At 42.9% G+C, this 22,285-nt stretch overlaps 1 protein-coding gene across 5 annotated transcripts in view; it reads left to right on the top strand.

Annotated features, from left to right (window-relative positions):
* Positions 1 to 22,285, top strand: part of RGS6 (regulator of G protein signaling 6) — a 264,657-nt gene that overhangs the window by 109,466 nt on the left and 132,906 nt on the right. The window contains exon 1 of one of the 5 annotated variants that reach the window (XM_032189519.1): positions 6,378 to 6,430. The exons of 3 other annotated variants lie outside the window; for them this stretch is intronic. The gene's annotated coding sequence lies outside the window, so the exon portion shown is untranslated. Of the gene's footprint in view, positions 1 to 6,377; positions 6,431 to 20,180; positions 20,204 to 22,285 lie in introns of those variants that run through there. One more of the 5 variants, XM_032189520.1, reaches the window with a different exon arrangement.

Here is a 22,285-nt window from a genome sequence, read left to right as displayed (position 1 = left end):
AAGCTACAAGCATGGGCCTTTACAAGCTGCTGTCTCAGAATAAACAAATGTCTTGCAACAAAATGAAGAATTCCAACTGTAGAAGGGGGGGGGGGGGGGGGGGGAAGGAGGTCCATGCTACTTGCAATGCAAAATGAATGTGCAGTTCGCTAATACAAGATCAATTCATTAAATCTAGAGCAGACTGAAATGTTTGGTCCATGTTATAATATTACAATTATAATAGGGAGATTTACTTATTTATTTCATCTTTGGCTTTCAGATACCTTTTCATTCTGAACTCAAAATCTTGCATGTTTACCCCATGGAAAATATAATAGTAAAAACTGAACCAAATGTACCTCTTTCCAGTATTTAAAGGGGACCTTTAAATGGGGAGAGATGAGGAGAGACTCTATCAGGGAGTGGAGGGATAGGACAAGGCGAAAGGGCTTTAAACTAAAAGAGATGAAATGAACCAAAAATTCATCATTTTTCTTCTTTGAAAGTGCTCGGACAGCTCAGTAAAATGTAGGTGTGCGGTATCAGAATGCAGGTGAGAGCAATGAGGAGTGGTATCAGCTTCCAAAGGAGAGGTTTGAATGCAGATTCTGTTTTCTCTGAACCAACACATGCTGGCTGAGGGTGTGCTCAGATAAGCAGTTCCATTTTACAAACACATTTCTGAAATGAGGGATCTGTGCCCTTCGGATTGACACACACGGGAAGTATGTGGTCCAGTGCATCTCAAGCAACTTTGTCAAAGCTATGTTTAGATGCTGGTAAGAAAAAAAATAGTTCTAGTAAGTGAATATTGATTGTGAAGTCTGGTGTTCAAACGGGTTCAGAAATAAAGGAAGCCAGCTTTCCAGAAGAACTGATTGCGGCACATCCTGCTGATGTCTGTAGTAGCTGCACATATCTAACACCTTTGACAGTTAGGCAACATCCCTCGTTTAGAATGAAATTTAGGAGCCTAAACTTTGACATCATTGTTTTACAAATCAAGTAACCTGTCCTTATGAAAGAAAATTTATCTGAGTGATTTAAAATTAACTCCTTTTGGAGGAATAGAACTTTCTGAAAATTAAATAAAATTTGGAGCACCTGAGAGCTGCTGAAAGAAATATAAGAAATACAAGAATATGCAAGGTACTGATAAAAAATGGACTCTTTAAGTTGCAGTCTAGAAAAGTCATGGTTCCTATGGGTACTTTGGATGTTTAAGTCATTAGCATTCAGTCTGAGGCTTATCTTGTAAACTTAACTTTGGCTCCTACATAGTTCCCAGCTTGTGATGATAACCTATTACATAAAGTTTGGAGCCTACAGTCCTGTGATTTTTGAGTCTGTGATCTATCAAGTAAGCATAACTGTAATTGCCATATTAACGAAGATGGTTGTATTTAAGTATTTATTTTGAAAAGTGTGTATTTGGGAGAGGAATACTTGCTGAAGTGATGTTGTGGGAGGATGAAACCACAAAGAAACCAGAGCAGCAACTGAAGACGGCTGTTTTTGTTTTGCTCTTTTATTTTGTAACCTTGCTCTGCAAACTCCTGATATCCTGTTTTGCAGAGCTTGGCAGAGGGAATAAGGCTGCTGTCAGAAAGTGTTATGTGAAGCTGCCAAGCAGGCAGAGCAATCCCTGCTTCCTGTAATCGCTGCCTGCAGACAGCTACCACGGCTGGTCCCTGCCTGGGTAATGTGTCCTGCTGCATGGAGAGCCTCCTGGTGCTGCTGCTGGTTTTTCGGATCACTCACTCGTCAGGGACAAGCTCATGACTACAAGGTGGTCTTGGGAAGTTAGGACTAGTTTTGGCAGATAACACTAGGCTGTTGTTTTTTTCACCTTCCACCTTTAGGACAGGGGAGGAAAAAAGTTTACTTGTATTGTCTCTGATACTACAAGTTTCTGTTGCTGGAATACTTTTTTTTTTTTTTTTTTTTTTCCGCCCAAGACTCTGGCTTTCAAATGTCTTCTGTTGAATACAGAATCTAATTTTACTCCTGTAAAGGTTTATATAATTCTTGTGTCAGTGATGAGATGGAGCTGTTAAGACTGATAATGAGGTGAATACTGTGTGAGGAGTAGGAAAACATCACCTTACTACATAGGGAAAAATGAAAAGAGGCAACAGGTATTCATTATTTGGGTTGAGTAACTGTAATGTAAAATATTCTTGGTTATCAACATTCTTGTAATATGTGGTTAGATTTTGCTGTAGTGTTTGAAGTTATGATCGCTTATTAAAGAGGATTAATAAGAAATAATTACAAGAGACAAAACCCACAGAACCTTTTTGATGGTAACTGTGTAATGATGCCAAGTTTGGCACTCCCTCCGTGCCTTTCCCTCCCTGTGCCACTAATGGGGCTTCCCAACTCTTGCACCTGCTCAGCTGTATTTTCCAGATGCACAAACTTGGTATTTTTCAGACTCCTGCCAGTCTGCTTAACTGGGTTGAAATTGGCCAATTTATTGGAGGCCTGGAAGACAGACACAGATACATGGGCTGCATTTCCACATGAGCTTTGCTTCCTCAGGAAAAATTAAGTCTGAAAATTACTCTTTCCAGGAACAACGCAGATTATGTACCTCCACTGCAATGTTAATGCATTTGATAAGATATGGAAACAGCTGATGTCCTGTTCTGACTTGGTAGAAGCACAGCCAGTGCAGGGATATCCTTCTGGAATGGGGACATCCTAACAGTGACAGGAGATGAAAAAACTGAGATGAGAACAAAGCTTAGCGTTGGGGAAAAAAAGCAACAAACTTGGACTTCAATATGAGGTCTGAGAAGCCTAGTGGGGAAATAAATTCGCTGTTCTGTTGATACCACCACGATACCACCAGAGTAGTTCCAGCTTTCTCCAAGCTGCGTGTCCTTTGTTACTTGAGTGTGACCACTTCAAGGGGTGGCAGAGGAGGTCTGAGTGTGCCTGGAGCACTCCATATTTGAGCACCCTACGGAGACTGGCAGTCAGAGTACCAAACATGGAGATAGATTCAGAAATGTATCACTGTTCTTGAACTTTGAAGTGCTCCTAAAAATAACTTGCATCCACAAGAAAAAGTCTGATGTCTTGCATCTGGCACTTGCAACCTCGCCCTTTTTGGAACATGGGCTAGCAGCTGAAACAGGATGCCTGGCACTCAGTGGGAGCTTCTCCCAGACATGTAGGTAGTAAATACATGGATTTTTATTTATTTATTTATTTATTTTACCTAGAAGCTTCTTATCTTTCAGTTTTATACATATACGTAGTCACTTCTGTTTTTAAAAGTTGTCAACAAGGCTTGACAGCATTTTACTGTAGAAGAGAAAGTGCATCGTTAACATCAGGAAGCCTCATGGCATGATGCAAGGCAGGATATCAGTAGACATAGTCTTGTGCTGTGTGATCACACCCCAAGACTGAAATCAAACTCAATTACTTACAATCATATCCCTGCTGATATAACCGTAAAGATGGCTGAGGGTGCTAGTTCATTTCATGGGAGGTGCTGAAGGGGCAGGGCTTGCTTTTCAGGGGACACATTCTCTTTGTTCATTGCCGCACGTTTCCATCATATGTGGGTACCGTGTGCACGTGTGTGTGCACCCTTGAGGATCCAATTGGTATGTAAGAAGTAATGTCTTCTCCATCTCTCTAGAGGGTGGGCCTCTAAACCATTTCCGTAACAGCATTTTAACAATCCATTAAGAGCCTCCAATCTCTTTAGCAATGAAATCCATCACTTGCTCAGCATGTGTCCTTTAACGCAGCAGTCTTACTTAAAATTGCTACTTATCCAATTATTATTTTTTTTTCACTTGGTTTACAGCCAGTGTCAAAAAGCATAATGTCCACTTGCCAAATAAATAGAAAAATCCATCTGCCACGGTTTCCATTTGCCAAGTGTAGGGTATTATCATCCCATTTGAGCTTTTTATTTTCCTGGTAATAGAAATGTTTCAGTCTGCACTCAGGTTTAAATACAGATGTAAATTCCTGCTTTTGCCAGTGTTACTCAGTGAATTCTGTCGTAGCGTCAGTGTTATTCAGCCCAGCCAGCTACCTGGCAGTTAGCAAGCAGCAAACCTTTTCCTCGTAATGGTACCAACAGTCGTTGGAAGAGCTGAGCACCCCTTTTTCCAACAATCGCGTGGCCATGTTTTGCGTTGTATCTGATGCTCTCTAAGCTAAGCCACAACAGCAAGACTTCTCTGATGTTTATCCATGCACTAGGTTTTGATTCTGAGATGGAAATAAAGAGGGAGGTGGTGCATTTTCCCATTGCTTTGAGGAATTTTTCTCCTGCATGAAGGTGGTAAGAGTGAGTCCCCTTCCAAAGATGTCAGGTACAAGATGAGCCAATGTTACTCATCCGTTCATGCATGTAGCTGTCATTTTACAAGCATCTGGGGAGAAAGCATGGCTCAGATTAAGGTTCTGTTCATAACAGGTAAATCCCATGCTTATTATGACGTGTAAACAGAATATCAGATAAATGACAAGGGCTAGGACTTGGGACATAGGACTTAGTAAGATCATGGATTCCTTCAGGCTTCATTAAGTACTCAGCTGTTAAATTGGTTACATTTCCCTGCATCTCTTTGTCAAGTTCTAGTGCTGAAATACTGGTGAGATGTTGTCATCCAGTGGTGTAGTCCCCCACCAATGCTCTTACTGGGTGAGAGTTTGTGTCTCTTTCTCCCTGTCCCTTTTACATGTAATGGACAGGGCTGCCAGGAAAGCCCTCATGGCAAAGCCTGGAGTTATTCCTTGCAGCCTTCCATCAGTTGTTCACTGCTGTCCCCCATCCCAGCTATACACCTTACCTTTGCCTCAGGGAAATGCTGTAGCAGCTTTTTCCTTCTAGCCACATTCAGAGAAACCCCATTTGTCTCATGTGGTTGCTTACTAGCAGGGGCTGCCAGGACAAACTGGCAATTTTAAGTACTGCAGGAGAGCAGTGAGCAGTCAAGAAAACAAGGTTGTGTGTATGAATTGGTTAAACAGAAGATCCAAACATTTGGCTTGGAATGCATTTTAACTGAAAGCCAGTGCAATTCAGTATTAACTTCAAGGAAAGCCCAGAGGGGCAAGCCCTAAATTATGACAGTTCTCAATCTGAGGAGTAGGGTAGGAACGGTAGCCTGCATGTTCTCCTTAATCAGCATCTTGCATAAGTTCCTTTAGATCTGTCCCTTCCGTATGTTGAATTAAACACTAAAAAATGACATAGTGTGATTTATCTTCTTTCTTTCTCAATATTTTCTTACTGGGTATGCCTATCCATAAGATAGTGTTTTTATCTATCAGGTTCTTGCATTCAGACAGAAATCTGGAAGTGAAACTGAGATGCTCTTTTATATATATATAAGTTATATATAGTTTTATATATATATATATATATAACACTTATGGTTTTGCCAGTAATAAAATTAATTCTGTAGTATTTTGTGTCTCTTTACAAAAGATGTATCTCAGATTTTCATGGCTGTTGGCCATCACCCTTGCTTGTATACAGGTCTGGAAGCTCTCACTTATTTCAGATACTATGTGTTTCTTCACATCTCTAAAATGAAGGTAGAGAGAGCTTATTCTGTGCTTCTGCAAAATGCTAAGTGTTGTGGGACTGTGAGTTCGGGGTTTGGAAGCAGGCTATTCACTTGACCCAGTTGCAGATGATCAGTGCTGTGTGCTGTAAGCCAATATCTGAACCTTCGGGTTTCCTCAGGGTGATAAAACTATAAACGGTGTCACCGAAGTAATAGCTACTGCCTGAGGAAATACAGTGGGAGAGAAAGGAAGGAGTTCAAAGAATCATTCAACATCTGTTCTGGGTGGCAGTCCTTACAGCTTTTCCTTTATATATTGGGAAGCTGTTCCCTGACTGAGCGTGCAGATACCTTATCTGTGTAGAAATACGAGTGAAACATGGGGCAACTCAGGCCACGGGAAATGGGGGTGGGAGCAGGGAGCTGCTTATGATGGCACATACTCCTTTTTCTAACTGAAAGGGAATTAGAGATTCCAGTGCTTCACTGTTCATTGCTACTTTCTGCCAGCAGTGTCCATTTATCTGTGTATGCTGAGCTCTCTCTCATTCCCTCTTTGAAGTTATATTGCTTTTGTTCTCCCATTCTCTGTTTGGCTAGAATAAAAACTGCTCAGCAGTACTTCAGACCATTCTAGGTCTTTCCCAGATCACTTCTGTGGTGATAGGTTGATGTGAAAAGAAAGCCTGGTCTGCCTTGGGAACATTTATTAATGCATGCCGTAAGCCACTCTAATCAGACATGCTATGATTATTTTTTATTTTTTTCACCAGACATAGTGCTGCAGGACATGAAGAGAAAAGCAAGGCTTTGCTCTACAGTCACTCAATGGCTCTGAATCCCAGAAATTAAAAATGAGAAAAATCCACTAATCCAGCTCGCCAAGTCCCCTCCAGCCTGTATGTTTTGTTGCACGTGGTCTTTTCCCCTTGCATTTTCTCTAGTCTCATCCTAAATGCGTCACGTGGTGGGCTTCTGCTCTTTCCCTTGGGAGGCTGGGGCAGAGCTCGTGGGTCTCACCACTCGAGCACTTTCTGTGGAGCCTTTTGCAGACCGTACAGCATTTCCCCAGCTGGCATGCTCCTGCTCTGAAGCACTGCTTGCTTGTTTTAACCCATAATGGCATGGCTTGCTGGTCTACCCCCAGATAAGACTCCCCTGTTTAAAATACAGCAGCAGGGAATGAGCTCACGATATGGGTGTTACACAGTCTGTGTGCTTTGTTTGTTAAAGGTGGACTTCCAGTGCCACTTTGTTCATTGCCTGGTACAATTACTATTCTGTCGCACTTGTCATTGTCACTCAAACTGATCAGAATTTCACCTTTACTTTCTCTATGCATAAAGAAGAGGGACTTTTGGAGGACCCCTGCCAAAGTATCTGTAGAGATAACTGATGCGTGTGCTTTGCAGGCAGTCTCTAAAGCCAGATATTGAATTATCTTGTGATGTGAAATGAATGGAGACTGAGGGAGTACGTTTTCCTTCTCTTTTTGTATTCCTCTAATGTTTTGTGGAAGGAAGTACCACCGAATTTCAGACCAACTGTGTTTTCTTCTTTTGAGCTTTTGATGCAAGAGAAGTGCTTTGTAATGATAAGGCAGAGATATTTTCCTTATATATTTTTCCCAGGCACTCTGGGAGTAGGAAAAAAAAAAAAGGGAAAATCAGAATGGTGTCATCTGTTTGAAATTTGGATGTATGTACCACTGAGGAGAGCAGGACTGGACTAGGAGCCCATTGTGCTCAGCACAGGACAGACACAGAGCAAAAGACAGTCCTTGACCAAGCAGCAATGCAGGGAAATTCGGCTGTTGATGCTGTTCTCCGTGTCAGTTGCTGCAGGAACAGATCCCTGCTTAGGACTTCTGGTTACGTTTCCACCGCTTCCCTTCCCTTCCTTTTCCTGGAACTGAGCAACCAGAGGAAAGGCCACCAAGACGTACTCAGATCAGATCAACAAATTTTGGCAGACGTTTGTCTAAATTGTTCTTTCCAACCTCCAGAACACATCATCCAAACATTCAGTGCTGTTGTTGCCACTCTTACCCTCCTTTCCATGAGCTAGTTGGTCTTGTGTATGCTAACGGTTTGTGAATAATGCTAAATGGTGCTCATAAGCAGTATACTAGGGGCGTAAGAGATGGCTGTGTTTATTACTTCGTTTTGTCAGGTTATTAGGTAAATCACACTCCCCTAATGCACTACTTTAGTTGAATGAAATGGGCTATAAAACAAAGAAACAAAGAGCCCTTTTATGCAGAGGCCAGAAAGGCAAAAACAAAGTGTCCTCGCAGAAGTTGTGGCTGTGAGCTATAATTTTACAAATTGCACAGCTCTGTACAAGTCAGCCTTAAAATACAAGGGCATTTGATCAGAAATATGCTACTTTATTCCCAGACCCACAGAGAGCTAGGAGTTTTGTAACCTACATTTTTGTGTTTTGATTTCTGCATCAGTAAAGTGCTCTGGGAGCAGGAAGTGCTGCAGTCTTGCTAATACTACTTAGAGCAGGCAATTCACTGTACCTGAAAATACACTGCAAAGCAGAATAGCTCGTGCAACTTTGCCTACTTGTCGCAGAGATTCAGACCCTCCATGATAATGAGGAAAGCCTGTGGTGCGCAGGAAGCGAGGAGCTGGTGATCAATTAGTTAGTCAGGGATTTCCTCCTCTGTGTTGCTAATTACAGGACGTGTCGGTCAGCCGGCGTTAAACAAATGCCTCCTACTGAAAGAAATCATCTTTAGCATGTGGGCATAAATAATCCACAGGGCACAGAGCCCTGTGATTTATCTTGGTCCAAGTGCTCCCAGCACCAGAGGTCAATGTTTAGTGATGTCCATTCTCACACTTCGGGTGTACCACACGCTCTGAGGACTAAACTTACCTTTTCTATATCAATTGCAGGAATGCAAATACTTTTTTGATTCTCTCTCCTGGCTCTCAGAATTGTCATTAGGATGAAAATTCAGCACGAGTGTCTGTTACTTTAGTTTGCTGACAAGCTCTTGTCATCAGGGGGCTATAGGAGAGTCCTGCTCAGAACAGCTGACATCCTGACTTGGTCTGTTGACCCCAAATAAATTAGTCACAGGATTTTGTTTCATTGCACTTTTTCCTTCAGGAGTGTAGGATGCAGTTCCCAGATCTAGTACACAGCCTTGTGGATTCAAATGCCCTGGAAAGGTGAATGTCCTTTCACCCGTGTGCTGCCAGCAGCTCAGGAAGGGGGGAAGAGGAAGCTTCCTTGATCCCCTACTCCCTGCTGCCAGCATCAGTGACACTTGGCAAGAAGCAGAGCTGAGATTTCTCAGAGGACAACAGGAAGGGCTGACAGGAGGAGAGGCAGAAGGATGCTCAGGCTGTGCCAGACTTTGGTCAAGATGAACTCCTTACGTCCCATTTCACAACCACCAATGAAACAGGTACCATGGAATCCTCCTGCGCCACTCTGTGCAAATGAAGCTAATAAAACATTGGGTCTAATTAACATTAATCTGAGCATGGACAGTACGTTGTCCAGTAGAGCACATTCCTTAGGTTAGCCAAACAACATATGGCCATATGTGACCTCCCACCTCCTTCTCTCTTCCCTGTCAAAAGATGTCACCCTGAGAAAACTTGCCATCGTGACTTGTAATCTTTAATCTGAACTCTTTGATCAATTTTATGGTCTGTGAGAACAGCCTCTCTGCTGTAATGACATTTCTTCTTGAGGTGGAGAGTTACATTTTTGTTCTGTGTAAATGCAGCTTCCCCTGTCTGGCAGGTCTTGTAGATTAAGAAACCTTTCCAGAAAGTCAAAACAACAACGCAGATCGGACTTCTATGCCCTGCAGTCACTGTAAGGGCTGATGGAGTTACCAGCTAGGCTTACCTGTGAGTACCCTAAGGAGGGCACTGAAGGCAGTGTTTCTGTGTACGTCCTGCAACATAACGCAGTGCCAGATGCAGTCATAGCTTATCAAGAGAAGTAACAAGTGCTTGCTTATTTATAAGAAGAATCCAGAGGAAAATCAATCTGTTTACAATGTGTGCTGCGATTTGGTTGCAGTCAATAACCGTGTTTGTTTAACTCCGACATACGGCTCTGGATAAGGCTGATTGTCTCATTAAGGGAAATGAGTCAGGGAGAATATTTATAATCACTTGCTATTGATTTAAGCGGTGTCACTGTTAGAGGGGTAGCTGCTAGTGGTGAAATGAAAGGGCTTGTGAAGATTAAAGCACTTTGGAGATGCAGGGAATAAACAATGGAAACACTTGCAGAGTTTACAGGTGCAGAGCTGTATTCACAGTAATTTTTACTCTTACCTGTGAGATGGATTCCCTTGGTGAGCCTGGGTCAACCACTCATCTCTTCTGTGCCCCACCTTGATAGTAAAAGGCAGGTGCTACCTAGGCAGTATTTCTCCTTAAGGTGACTAGTAAGTTTGGTGCAAAACATCGCTAAGTTAGAGAAAATAAATTTTCATAACTCTTTCCAGGCTTTTTCCCCATCTCCTTCAAATGGAGGTTGTTCAGAATAGTGACAATATTGGCCATCTCTACGAATATTCAGATTCCGTGGCACTTCGGTGTTGCGGGAAAGGGTAAATAACAAAAGACAGAGCAGGTAAGGGATTTCTAGGAGAAACAAACCTTTCTTTTTCCAGCATAAAACCGTTATCATTCTGATAAGCTAGGAAAAGTTGTTCCAAATGACTGTGCTGATAGCAGAACATGAGCAGGACTGCCAATTTTAGAAAAAAAAAAAAAAAAAAAATCTACATTTTGTCCTTTTTTTTTTTTTTTTTTCATTTGGTTAGGTTTTCCATCTTATTTGGAAAGCTGTAGATCTCAGTGTAGTAATATGGAGGTTTTGCTGATTTCTGACTAGGAACAGGCAGCAAAGGGAATGTGGTAGTTTCAACCACTTTTGGTTGTGCTGTAGTCAGGATTTGTGTTAATTACAGTATTTCTTTTTGATGAATTTAAGTAGGAACTTAGGTAGAAAACACCAATATCTGTAAATTTACAGTCCTCCTTCCTCTTTAGAAAGGAATGCATATTCTGAATCATACATGTACAGTGCCAAAGTCCTACTGTTCCTTGCAAACCAATTCCATCTCGCATCAGTGTTGGTTTTAACCAAGACAGCAGTCTGTGTATAAAGCACTGTGGCCTTCCTCACCCAGAGGATAACGCATATTCTGCTATGTTGAGCGGGAATACAGGACCTGCTTTTTGAAGAACCTGGCCTGAACCACACCCGGCATCTCCATCCTGCAAAAGGATCGAAGAGCTGTCTCCCTGTGAAGGCTACAGCTGGAAGCTGTGCATTCAGCAGGGAGGAGAGGCCGGGCTGGCTGCTTACAGCAGTAGCATCCAAAGACTTTCCTGGCCTCTTCAGACACCAGCAGCAGTCAGGGAACGGAGGAACCCCACTGTGGCGGTTTCACCTTCTGCCTCAGCTCCTTTGTTTCAGACTTAATGAAACATTTTAGATAAGTCAGTAACAAACGAAGAAACAAATACCAACACGAGGCTTACAGACACACAAATCAGATTGCGTGTAACCCTGACCGCAGGGAAACAATAATTAAAGTCTGCTGTCAGTAAGAGTGGCTTGGTTGCAGGAGACTGCAAGAAATTACAAGCTGGAGAACTGCTCTGAGTGGAGGGCTACGTTCCGAGGGTTTTTCTCCTCTCTTCTCACGCTGCAGGAGGAGAACTAAGGAAAGGTCCATCAGTGAGGGCAGTCTGACACCCAGCAGCGCTCAGACTCCCATGTTGATGCCTGCCTGCATGGGGACAGTAAGGCAGAGCCTGTGAAGGAGAGGTGGACCTAGCAGCTGTCTGGGTTGCTCTTCAGGAGCTGGAGACCACCTCAGGATCAGCTTTGTGTGGAGCATCTCCAGCCAGGGAGGGGCAGGAGAGGATGAGGCCAGCCCTGCTGCCTTGGGCTGCAGAAGCTGCTAGCCTTAGCATTGCGTTCCCTCTATGGAGATGGAAGCTAAGGGGGAAAATTGCTTTAATTGCAGCTTTTTGCACAAATATGATTTGTTTAATAACTCTGTATGTTGTGTATAACAAGCAATTCTTTTTCTCTTCACCATTAGCTAAATATAAACCTCCCTTCCTTTAAACAAAATTTGGGCCTGTGTAAGACTAATGCAACAATTTGTGTAATAATGAGTTTATTTAAATTCCTCCCATGCATTATAAAGTTGCTGCTTTATCTTCATGCTGTAGTTTAGGTTTTATATTTTCATATATCAAGCAAGAAGCTGAATGGGAGAAAAAAAGATCCTACAACTTGTTATCTGTAAAATGTTTTGGACGGCAGATGCTTTCTGAAAGCCACGTTTAAAGAATAATATTTAAAATAATACAGTCTTGTTAAACTTGTATTTTATGGGTCAACTTAGAAAAATCTCATGTGAATTGCTATGCGTATATAATGACTGATTTTAGAGACATAGAAAAGCACAAGTCCTAGCTAAGGAATATGAATAGAAGCAAACTCTCTTGTGCCTCACATTTTTACAGTCTACGTGAGTAACGTGGGTTTTTGGTCCCCTTGCCTCTAGTTATCTTCCAGGCAACGCTCTGAGCTTTCAGTCGTGATCATAACTGCAACTAAGAAATCATCTTTAGAGACTAATATAGTGGTGTGTAAGCTGAATTATTGCTATAAGTAATAGCCAATGGTTATGGAAAGTAAATTCCTCTGAGCTTGTTCTGTGATTTAGGTTCGTGTCTGCAGGTAGTTTGTAATATAAAGTTCCCTTTCCTCTGGAGTCTTTCAAACCCAAGGCTGCACCTTCCCACTGCAAACGCGTAATGCAGGAGAACCAGAACAGGTCAGTCAGTTACTTGCTGGGTGTTCCCTTAAACATTTTTATAATTGTGCATTTTTCCCTAGTTTTGCAAGGGAAATGGATATTGTGAGATTTTTTTTTCTTTTTTTTAAAAAAAAAGCTCTGGAAACTATTGGCACATGGCTGTTGGCCAGAAGGTTTGGTTTTTGCTGGAAAAATGTTAAAGCAACTACTGCGTTAGGACTGTGTGGTCAGTGTTGACGGGGTTTCAAGGTGATGCAGGAGTTTCTGTTGCTTTTTCCAGTGGCTGCACTGGAAGAGGAGGATACAGCTGGGGCACAGCCCTGTGCTGGAGGAAGCTGGGGCAGTGATGGTTTTTAAAAAACATCGTTCCAATGTCCTCGTGTTGTGTATCAAACCGTAACGCTCCCATATTACAGGGATACCCAGCCTGCTCACGGGAATGAAGGGGGAGGCTTGGTGAGGGCAGCAAATTCTTACAGCATGAAATGTTTGTCAAACTAGGTTTAGTTTAAAAATAAGATTAATAAGAGGGGACTTGCAGAAAACAAACAGTGTTAGCTGCAGAAAGGTGTCATTCCTGTTGTCTATAATGCTCCCTTTATAATAAATTGTGGTATAAAATCGACTGGGTTGAATCACCTGAGAGCACTCGCTGAGTGTGGGCGCTTTGGAGCTGGGTCTTACTGCGACTTTTTGTGGTGTCTGGCCTCAGTCTGGGAAACGAGATGATCCAAGTTACTGCCAGCCGGTTCCTGCTACTCTGGAGACATCGCTCACTTTGTAAGCAGAGGTTCTTTGTATTTCTCTACCCCGTGCCAAAGGTGGAGGTATTTTTAAACAACCCATCCCATACCGCAGCCAGTAGCAGGCAGATATCTGGTGACCTCTTCTTGCTCCGGGATTTGGAGTGTGTGTGAAGTATCTGAGTGCCAGCAGTCACTGCAGTTTGTTCACTTCGTACGAATATCCTTGAGATGCTGCCCATCAAATTTTCCTGAGGAGGACCAGTGCTGGCTACAAGCCCGGGAGAAGGAGTCACGCTCTTGAACGATTTTACCTGGGTAAGTCAGCCTGCCTACGGTTACTGCAGGGACCAAAGGACGAGAAGCTCTCGCACCTTGAAGCCGGGCTGTCAACCATTTTCTTGTATCTGTCCATCAATCTGTGTGTGGCAGCACTGCCAAGATCAGTGCCCATATATAACTTTAAACAGAGTGTAGGAAGAGCAGAAGCTTCTGTATTTTCCAGATATGTCATTATTTTGACATGCTAAAGAGTAGTGGGGCCTGATGACGGCAAGAAGTGAGCAGCTGTGATTATTTCTTAGAGGCACAAACATGAGTGCTGTCTCTTTACAGACATGTGACAAGGAGGAGGATCAGCAGAGCAGGCAGCAGCTGAAGTTGGCAGGACTTTTTAACCCAAACTCCCTTTCTCAGTCTTTGTGCCACCAGCTGGTGGCAGGTACATATCGGGCTGATGGAGGAGCAGCTCAGGCTCTGCTGGAGGGCACTGAAGCCAGCCGTTCACAAATGCCCCAGGTGCTGGAGTTGTCCAAACGTGTGAGCCACATCTGACCACCAGCAATAGCTGGTAGTGCTGGTAGAGCAGGAAAATGAAGGTGGCAGTGTCAGCCTCAAAACCTTGGTGTCCAATCCTCCTGGCAACCACTGCAACAGCAGCTGGCAAGTGCCTGACTCACAGCTCTGGCCCCATTTCTTTCTGTCCAAGCAACAGAAATTCCCCAGCAGCATGGGAGGAAGCACATTACTTGAAAGTATTTCTTCTGCCTCCCCATAAGAGATTGCCACAGTAAAAGTAACAGGCCTGAACCCCACAGTGACCAGCCTGCGTTCAGCTCCTTGACATTCCCATGCATTTTTCTGAGGAGTAACAAAGCATTTCAAAACACTAGCCATGGTCCCTTATTCCTTTTCTTCTTTCTCAGAAGAACCTTCTAAAATACAGAATACAACGACTGCGAGGGGAGGCTGCCAAAAAGACAGCCCCTATAGGGGGTGGTGACATCTGGGGGTGCTGGGCAGGGCGTGCTGTGTCTGCTCAGTGCTGACCATCAGAGCTCCCACAACGCGTCTGAACAGCTCTCAGCATTTCAGCCTGTGCACACAGACAAGTTTTTATCAATATTTTTTTATCTCCATGCATATACATGCAAATAAACTCTAAGTGCCAGGCAAGGAGAAATAGCTGTGGTGCCTGGTTGGTCATTTACAGCGTTATAGGGCTGAATGAGCCTAGGATGTATGCACCATTTCCTCACTTGGAGTGCGTCAGGAGGGTGGTTTAGCTAAATCACGTTGCTTGAAAGCGGGTTTATTCAGCATGAAACAGATTTCCTGCTTACTGGAGGGAGGTAAATTCATTGGTGTTGCCTCTCTCACTGCTTCTAGAAATACAGGCAGAATCCAGGTCCTGAGGTGTGGAGTTTGATGTGTTGAGTCCTGGTTTGTGCTTATGTAGGGAAGCTGAGCAACAGCTGTGTAGAGTGCATGAATTAAGATGCTTGAACTGAAATCTGAAAGCTACTGGTGTTTTTATCAGGGGCCTGTGGCTTGCAGGACTGTGTCATGACAACTGCTTATCATCTAGTTCCCAGCTGTGGGTGCCAGGGCCTTTTCAGCTCAGACCTTCAACACCCAAAGTGGTCATCTGTAGAGTGATCATCTTGAAAACTACCTGTGCTTGTCTTGTTTTGCATCAAATTCACAAAGCATCAATGTGGTCAGCTGATGGCACTGAGAAAAGACTGACGTGACCAAGCCCATGGCAGACTGTTGCATTCAGATGTGGAATTTCTTGAATCCCAAGATTCAAAGAAAATGCAGATGGAAGGAGTCAGGGGAACACAGAGCAAAGCTGGGGAGGGAGCTGGGGAAAGTTTGCATGGATCTGGTAAAGGCAAACCTGCTGGGGCTGGTGGGATTCTGCTAACAGGACCAGAAATCTGTCCTCTGACTAATTTCATCTTATATCTGGGAAACATTAATAAATGGCTGGGAACAACATTTCATTATTTCTATTTATGTTATTTTTTTCTTTTTTTTTTTTTTTTAATTTAAATGGCTTCACACAATTTTTTGTGTTTTGTGAGGCAAACTGACTTGCTTATTTTGAAGCAGTTTACATTATGTTCATGTTACATTATGTTTACATTACGTTTAAACAGCAGTATTTCTTCTGTGTTATACATGCCTAGATATGCTTCAGTCATTCCTGTTTCGAGATTTCTTTGCCCCTTCAGGATTTTGCCTTCAGTACCTGAGTGCCACACAGTCACATTATGAGACGAACAGAGATCTCACAGCTCACTTCTCCCTTTGAGGATTCGTTTTCAGCCAGGCCAGCAGCGTGTGCTTCCACCAAGCATGCGGAAATGTTGTGATGTGTCAGAAGGTGTCATATTTTAGCAGCTGAGAGTGTTTAAGAAATTAAAGTGTTGTGAGGTCAGTTATTCTTCAGTCGGATACCCAATCTTTATATCAACACATCAGAATTTACTTTTTCTAATACAGGGAGTGTAAATTTGTCAAATCCTTGTTCAGTGTTCATAGCAGCTCACTCAGCTCTGTCTAACAGGTTAGCATGGGTGTTAGATGGTTTTTGTAATGTGTCTGTCCCTGGAGCAACCAGGAGCACTGTAAGTAAGGCACCAAATACCCAGAAATGGAAGCCCCCAAAACCCTTTTATGTGAGTTTGCTTTGTCCAGACATATGGACGTGGCCTCTGTTCTGTGTCAAGAAAGTAAATAGCTGTGTGTTAGTCAAGAACTGGTGTCACTATGATTTAGTGTATCCCAGGAAAATAAACTCAGAAGTGGCCCATTTCTGCAGTGCTGCAGAGCAGGTTTGTTGCTGTGCACCTCCCTGCCTGTGTGCTCGGTAGCTGGAAGGCACATCTCAGGTGACTGATTTAAAGAAACAAACAAATCCATAAATAATTCAAAATGTTTTTAATTTATAGAATTAAGTAAATTTTAATTCCATAATTACCAGCTTCCTTTTACTTAAGCAGTCTAGGATTCACAAAATAGAAGCCCAGAAGGTATGCGTGACAGAGGAACCTGAGCTCAAGCCCCTGCCTCGCGAGGCAGAAGGAGGCAGGACTTTGCTCTGGAGGCAAAACCAGCCAGTGCAGCCTGCTGCCGAGCCCTTTACCAGCACACAAATCCCCCTCTGCAGGATCCCTCCAGAAATCTGGTAACGAACCTCATTGTCCTAGGCTCTTGCTGGGCAGACAGGCTGTGGAGTCTCCATCCTTGGAGGTATTCAGAAGCCACCTGGACGTGGCCCTGCTTGAGCAGGGGGCTGCACCAGGCGGGCTCTAGAGCTCCCTGCCCACCTCAGCCACTCGGTGACTCTGTGGCTTGTACCTACCGACCCCCATCCGAACTAATCTCTGCCTTTTTCTGCTGTGATGCCCATTGAGGTCCAGGCAGGGTAGTGGAGGCAGTGAAGAAGGGAGGTGGAGGGGCAGGGTTTCCACCTAGCCCAAATGCCATCCGACGTCCCCAGGTGTGCTGCGGTGCCGCAGTGGGCTTGGGGCTACCAGTGCTGCAGGCAGCCCTGCAAAACATGCAAGCCATAGAACATGGCATTGTGCTGTTTTCAAGCCTAATTTATGCAAAGAAAGAAAGAAAGCAAAAGGCATCAGCAGTTCTCTGCTGTGGTAAGCGCTATGTAAAATCAAGCTGCAGCACAAGACGTTGTGCTGGGTTCCTAGCCCTTTAGTACGGAGACGTGTTGCTCCCAGAGTATGGCGAGTTACCTGGGAGCAGTAATAGCATCAAACAGACTCAAAGAAAAGCAGATTTAATCTAGCAGTGGTTGCTATCCTTGAAGGCAAAGCTAAGGTCAGTGTTACAAAAGGGCAATCTAAACCAGCCAAAGGAAGTTCTCAGTAGCACCGACAGTCGCTCTCCCTGCGCTGCTGCAGTGGCTGAGCTGGCTGGGGGCTGCTCACTCCATTTTCTGCTCCGGGGCCGCTTTCTTCTCCTCACTTCTCTCTGGGCAAATGTCTTCTCCCTACCTTTATCAAAGGCAGAGAGCCTTTCCTCACTGTCCCGTGCGCAATTTCTTCTGCGTTAATTTTCTGAACCTTTTAAATTACATAAATGCAGTTTTAGTAGCACTAATTTCTACCGTGTTACTCTCTGCTCTTGCAGTTCCTATTGCATGTCGTTCAGGATAAGTTTGGCTGGGGAGGTTACGGCATCCTCCAGATTACTGCTGTCCTTCCTGTACTTCTGTGAAGTATTTCTGTATCTAAGTCATCCCAGCACCTAATCAGTCTTTAATTTACTTTCAGCTCTTTAATGTAACCACAGGAAAAAAATAGTAATAGATGGCTTTCTTAGTAGTTATGTGCATTGCAAAAAACATGCCTTCCTTACCATCCCTCTTACTGTTTTTCTGTTATTGCAGAGATCAGTGTAATCCCATGATAACCCGGCTGTCTTCTGTTACCTAGATAGCTCTGCCCACACCTCTACCAGGACTGACGAACTTTTCCTCCCAGTTGATCTGTGGTGCAAAAGCAGATATCTATTCTACTGAATCATGCGTTCTTAAGGTTGCGAAACATAAAATGCATTTACATCTTCATAGGTGAGGTCTTCAGTAAGCATTTAAAAAGACCTCTCCTCCCTCCTCCTGCCATGGATTTAGAAGTTGAACTAATTTAAGCATCATCAAAGCCTCCTGGGCAGCCAGCTCCAGGTGGCCCAGCCTGGGCAGTGGGGTGGTCCCAGGTGATCTCCAGAGGTTTGTCCAACCTCACCCCATCTGGTGACCCTGCAGAAAGGCTCCTTTGGGATCAACTGGCTTTTAGAGTAACACTTACTGGAAGAGGATGTGCAGCGGTAGGGAGTGCTTTGGCTACTTGCATGTGCAAGTGACACTTCAGTCAGTTAAAATGACACTTTTTTCATTGCTGTTAATTAAATGTATAGCGTAATCGCTATAACTGCATAAAGCAGATGTTGTTTTTATTACTAATTATGTTGATAAAAACTTCAGTTGGTAACAATTGCCACTGAGAATTTGTAGGTTTAAGCATCAGTAGAAGCAAGAAATGTTTACGCCAATTATTTTACTACCAGTTCAGAGATTTTAATGCCTGGATGGTGGTTTGAGAGTTAGCTATTTCCCTCAGTTTATGATTCTGGTTTACATAGTAGTTTTCATAACTCGAGGAACATAATCTTGCCAATCGCCTCAAAGTGAATCTGTATTTACGTCCACTCGCAATGTATTTAGCTATACAAAATTAAAATGTTTTAGGCAAATGCTTTAAGATAGAATAATAGCAACACCTTCGTGTCCTGCCCTCCTTGCAAAATGTTCTGTAAGGAGTGGCACGCTTTCATCCTTACAAACTGCATATATTTCCCTTTGAGGGAGGAGGTGTGCGTATGTATATGTTCTTGCTTATCACCTGCACTGAGCTGGGAGGTAAATGATAAATTCTGTGGGATTTCTTTTGAGTACAACCAATTCCTTTACATCCCTTTGTTGTCCCCTCACAATTTAGCACAGCTCCAAAGAGAGACCACTCGAAAGAGAGCTTCATTTTCCTCTCTTTCTCTGATACAACAGTCACACAACTAGCAATGTTGCACACATGTATAAACATTGTAGTGGACTGAATTTACATTTTTTCTCTTAGCAGCTGGTTTTGGAGACTGGTTACCAGCATAACTGATGAACTGGTAAATCTGGTGCACTTACGTGGTAGTTATTATTTATCTTACGTATTGAGTGCCAATGATAACCAGTGGTTTAGCAGCCTTTTTAAGTCAAAATATAATTTCTGAGAACAATACAACTCTTGAAAAACATTTTTACAACTAGAAAACAGATTGTACCCTCTTTATGATATGCCTGCCAACTTCCATGCTGCAAGGCAATTTGTCCCAAAAAGGCCCTTTGTTGGGACCTGGCCTGGCTTTAACTTGGCAGCTTGCTGCTTCAGGACACCCTTTGGCTAGATAAATCTCATCTTCGTGAGCGTGAGCTCCTCCAGTGCTTAACTAGTGACTGGCCAGACCATTATATTGGTCATAAAGACCTGAGTCCAAAAATACCAGAGTAGTACAGGTTATTAAAATAGCAATTCTCACCTTGTCGTGGAAAGACAATTACGTTTTTAAATGCCACAATGTCAGGTGGAAAGTACACAGTAAATCCAAGTATGTTCTCCTTGTGGGGAAGATAAGTATTTGGTAAGATGCTATACGGTGATTAATGTGGATAGGGGATTTAGTTCCCAGTTTAAATTAGAAACAAATTAGTAATGAAGCAGTATGTGCTTCCTTATACCACCAATAAATTGTAAAACCATAAGCACAAAGGACTAGGAGTAAGAAATTACTGGGATTGTTGCTTTTAAAAGCTGAGTCACCTTTTGTTGCAGAGCAATTGGGTTAAATGTAACCTGCCTTCTTCCAGTTAGGGAAAAACAAAGCGTTGTTAATTAGGACTTTGAATTTTAAGGAGTGAAAACAGTAAGCATCTTCTGATAACGTAATAATTCTGTCGTACCTTTCCATATTGCATTTTAGGTAGAGGCTGCTGAGTGCCCAGCTTAAAAGTATATCTATATTCATGGTTCTCAGTTGGCTGCTTATAGATGCTATCTCTAGGAAGGCTGATGGAAAGCAACTGCTCAGGTGAAATCAATGAGGCTGTTCTGACTGTGCATGTGGCTGAGAGGGTATTTATTTGCCTCTGCTGCTGCTTCTCCTCTTTTTTTTTAAGATGCTCTGTGAACTTATTGCTTTGAGCTGCTTTTCCTGGGACCTGAGCAGTCTGGACAAATACACAGGTGAGATATGAGGATAGTCTTCTCATTTCAGTAAGCAATGTTCAAGCTCTCAGTTTTTTAATTGCAGTTAATATTTTCATGCTGTAGCTGATAAAACCTATGAAGAGTTTTAGCAAACAGAACAGGTGTTTGCACAAAGACTGCCTAAAGTGAGAATGTGAGAAAGGACTGGAAATGTTCCTTTTAGTTTAAGTTGAATTTAATATTCAAGAAAGTCATCTTCTCTCTGAAAAGCTCTTGACTTGCCAGGAAATATATTTGCAAAGCAGCGAAATAGAATCCATTTCACTCAGTAATGTGTAAGTGGTACTATTGCACGTATGTACGGCATTATATGAAGTGTAAAACAACTGTCTTATAAAAAAAACTTTTTTCATACATTGGTATTATGGAAAGAGGTATGTCAGATGTGACAAAGTGGAGGACAAACTATGGAGAGGAGATGAAAGGAAAAGAAAAAAGGCTGTAGGATCAAGTTAGTGTGACTGTCTAATAATTCAGGTAGTAGCACAGCTGTCAGTGGCTGAAATCAGATGCTTTTAAGAGTAGGGCCAAACTTTCCTTAGCCAGAAAGCCAGCTGTTAGAAATGGGAATTTTCAGAAGTATCCACTGAACATCTGCTGGAGTTTTTGCCTCCCAAACCCAGGGGGGATGGTGGCAGTCAAGTATCACTGGCTACATCAATAGAGCTGAACTTTTGCGACAGTAAAACAGTTTGAATTCTTCTGTGTATGAATATCATTACTGATTTCAGCAGTCCTGAGATAAAACCAGTTGTTATACAAATGAATCTTGGTTCCTCCAAGCCCTTGATTTTTGCGGACAGCCTGGATTAGAACATCTCCTTGCAGCTTTATTTATAACAAAGTACACGAGAGATAATTGAAATGCCTGACAAGCAAGAGAATGGGGGACATACCTCACAGCTAAGGCTCATTACAAGTGACAGTGCCTCTCATTTTGGATCTCAATTAAATACAGGCCATATAAATCTGCTTCTATCCAGCTATTACAGTATCCCATTATAAATCACAGAAGCGTGGACCTGCTTTTGCATTTGTCAGATATGCTTCCAAATTAAGGCAGAACTGACTTTTTTTTTTCCTCTGCAAACCTATATTAATGCTTGACATAATAAAATATGGTCTCACGTCTAAAAATAAGAGAGGATTGTGCTTTCCCCACGTAAACATCAGTAGAATGAGCTTTCCATTTTCTGGTTCCCAGCCCCTTACGTTCATCTTTCGTTGCTGGGCAAATTATGGAGTTGTGCAAATAATGTCTGTGACAAATCCGAGTTTGAACTGATGCAAGGACTCTTTTCACATTTTCCTTTATTTTTCTGGAGGTATGGGAGGATATAACTTAATTGCAATTTCTGAAATCCAGCTGTATGCAGTTTGTCCTTGAGCCTGCTTTCATCCCCTGTTAACCTGCACTCACTGCTGACACCTGTTGCCAGCAGCAAGTTGTCACAGAGAAAACAGGACTAAAGGGAATTACGGATTCCTGACAGGTAACATCAAGGAAACCAGTCATCATTTTTGCCACTCACGTGAAGGCAGTGCAAGCTAACCTTCCTGGTGTCTGCACCTCAAGGAGCACATGGTGAGGTTCATGAACATACAAAGAGGGGCAGCTCAAATAAGGGGAAAGAGCAGCTGTCTTAGGGGGAGATGCTGAAATGGGTGGGACCCCTCTGTTTGCGGAGAGGTGGCTGAAGGAGAACTTAGCATGCTTTAGAGACATGAAGATGGGATAAAGCAAATGCAGAGCTGGTATTCAGATCCACATTGGTATGACTTGGTGAATGGTTCCTCTAAGTCCTTGTGCTTTTTTCACATGGCTCAGCTGCTTTCGTCGCTCTGTGCAACACTTTGCATGGGCTGGCGTCCTTGGAGGAACTGATGCAGATGTGCTTTTGTTGAAAGACTGTGAAATGTTGCTGTGGGCAGTCCAACAGGAAACAAATGGTGTGAATAGAGTGAGTTTAACTTATGCAGAAGCCTATAGCTCTCTCCCACAGAAAGTGATAGTAAAAGGAATTTAAAAAGTAGTAATTTTCAAGCTGCTGAAAGTTT

This window comes from Aythya fuligula, chromosome 5 (genome assembly GCF_009819795.1).
Source record: "Aythya fuligula isolate bAytFul2 chromosome 5, bAytFul2.pri, whole genome shotgun sequence".
In the NCBI taxonomy this organism is placed as follows: domain Eukaryota; kingdom Metazoa; phylum Chordata; class Aves; order Anseriformes; family Anatidae; genus Aythya; species Aythya fuligula.
Note: the sequence above shows the minus strand (reverse complement) of the source record. Positions and strands in the feature narration are given on the sequence as shown.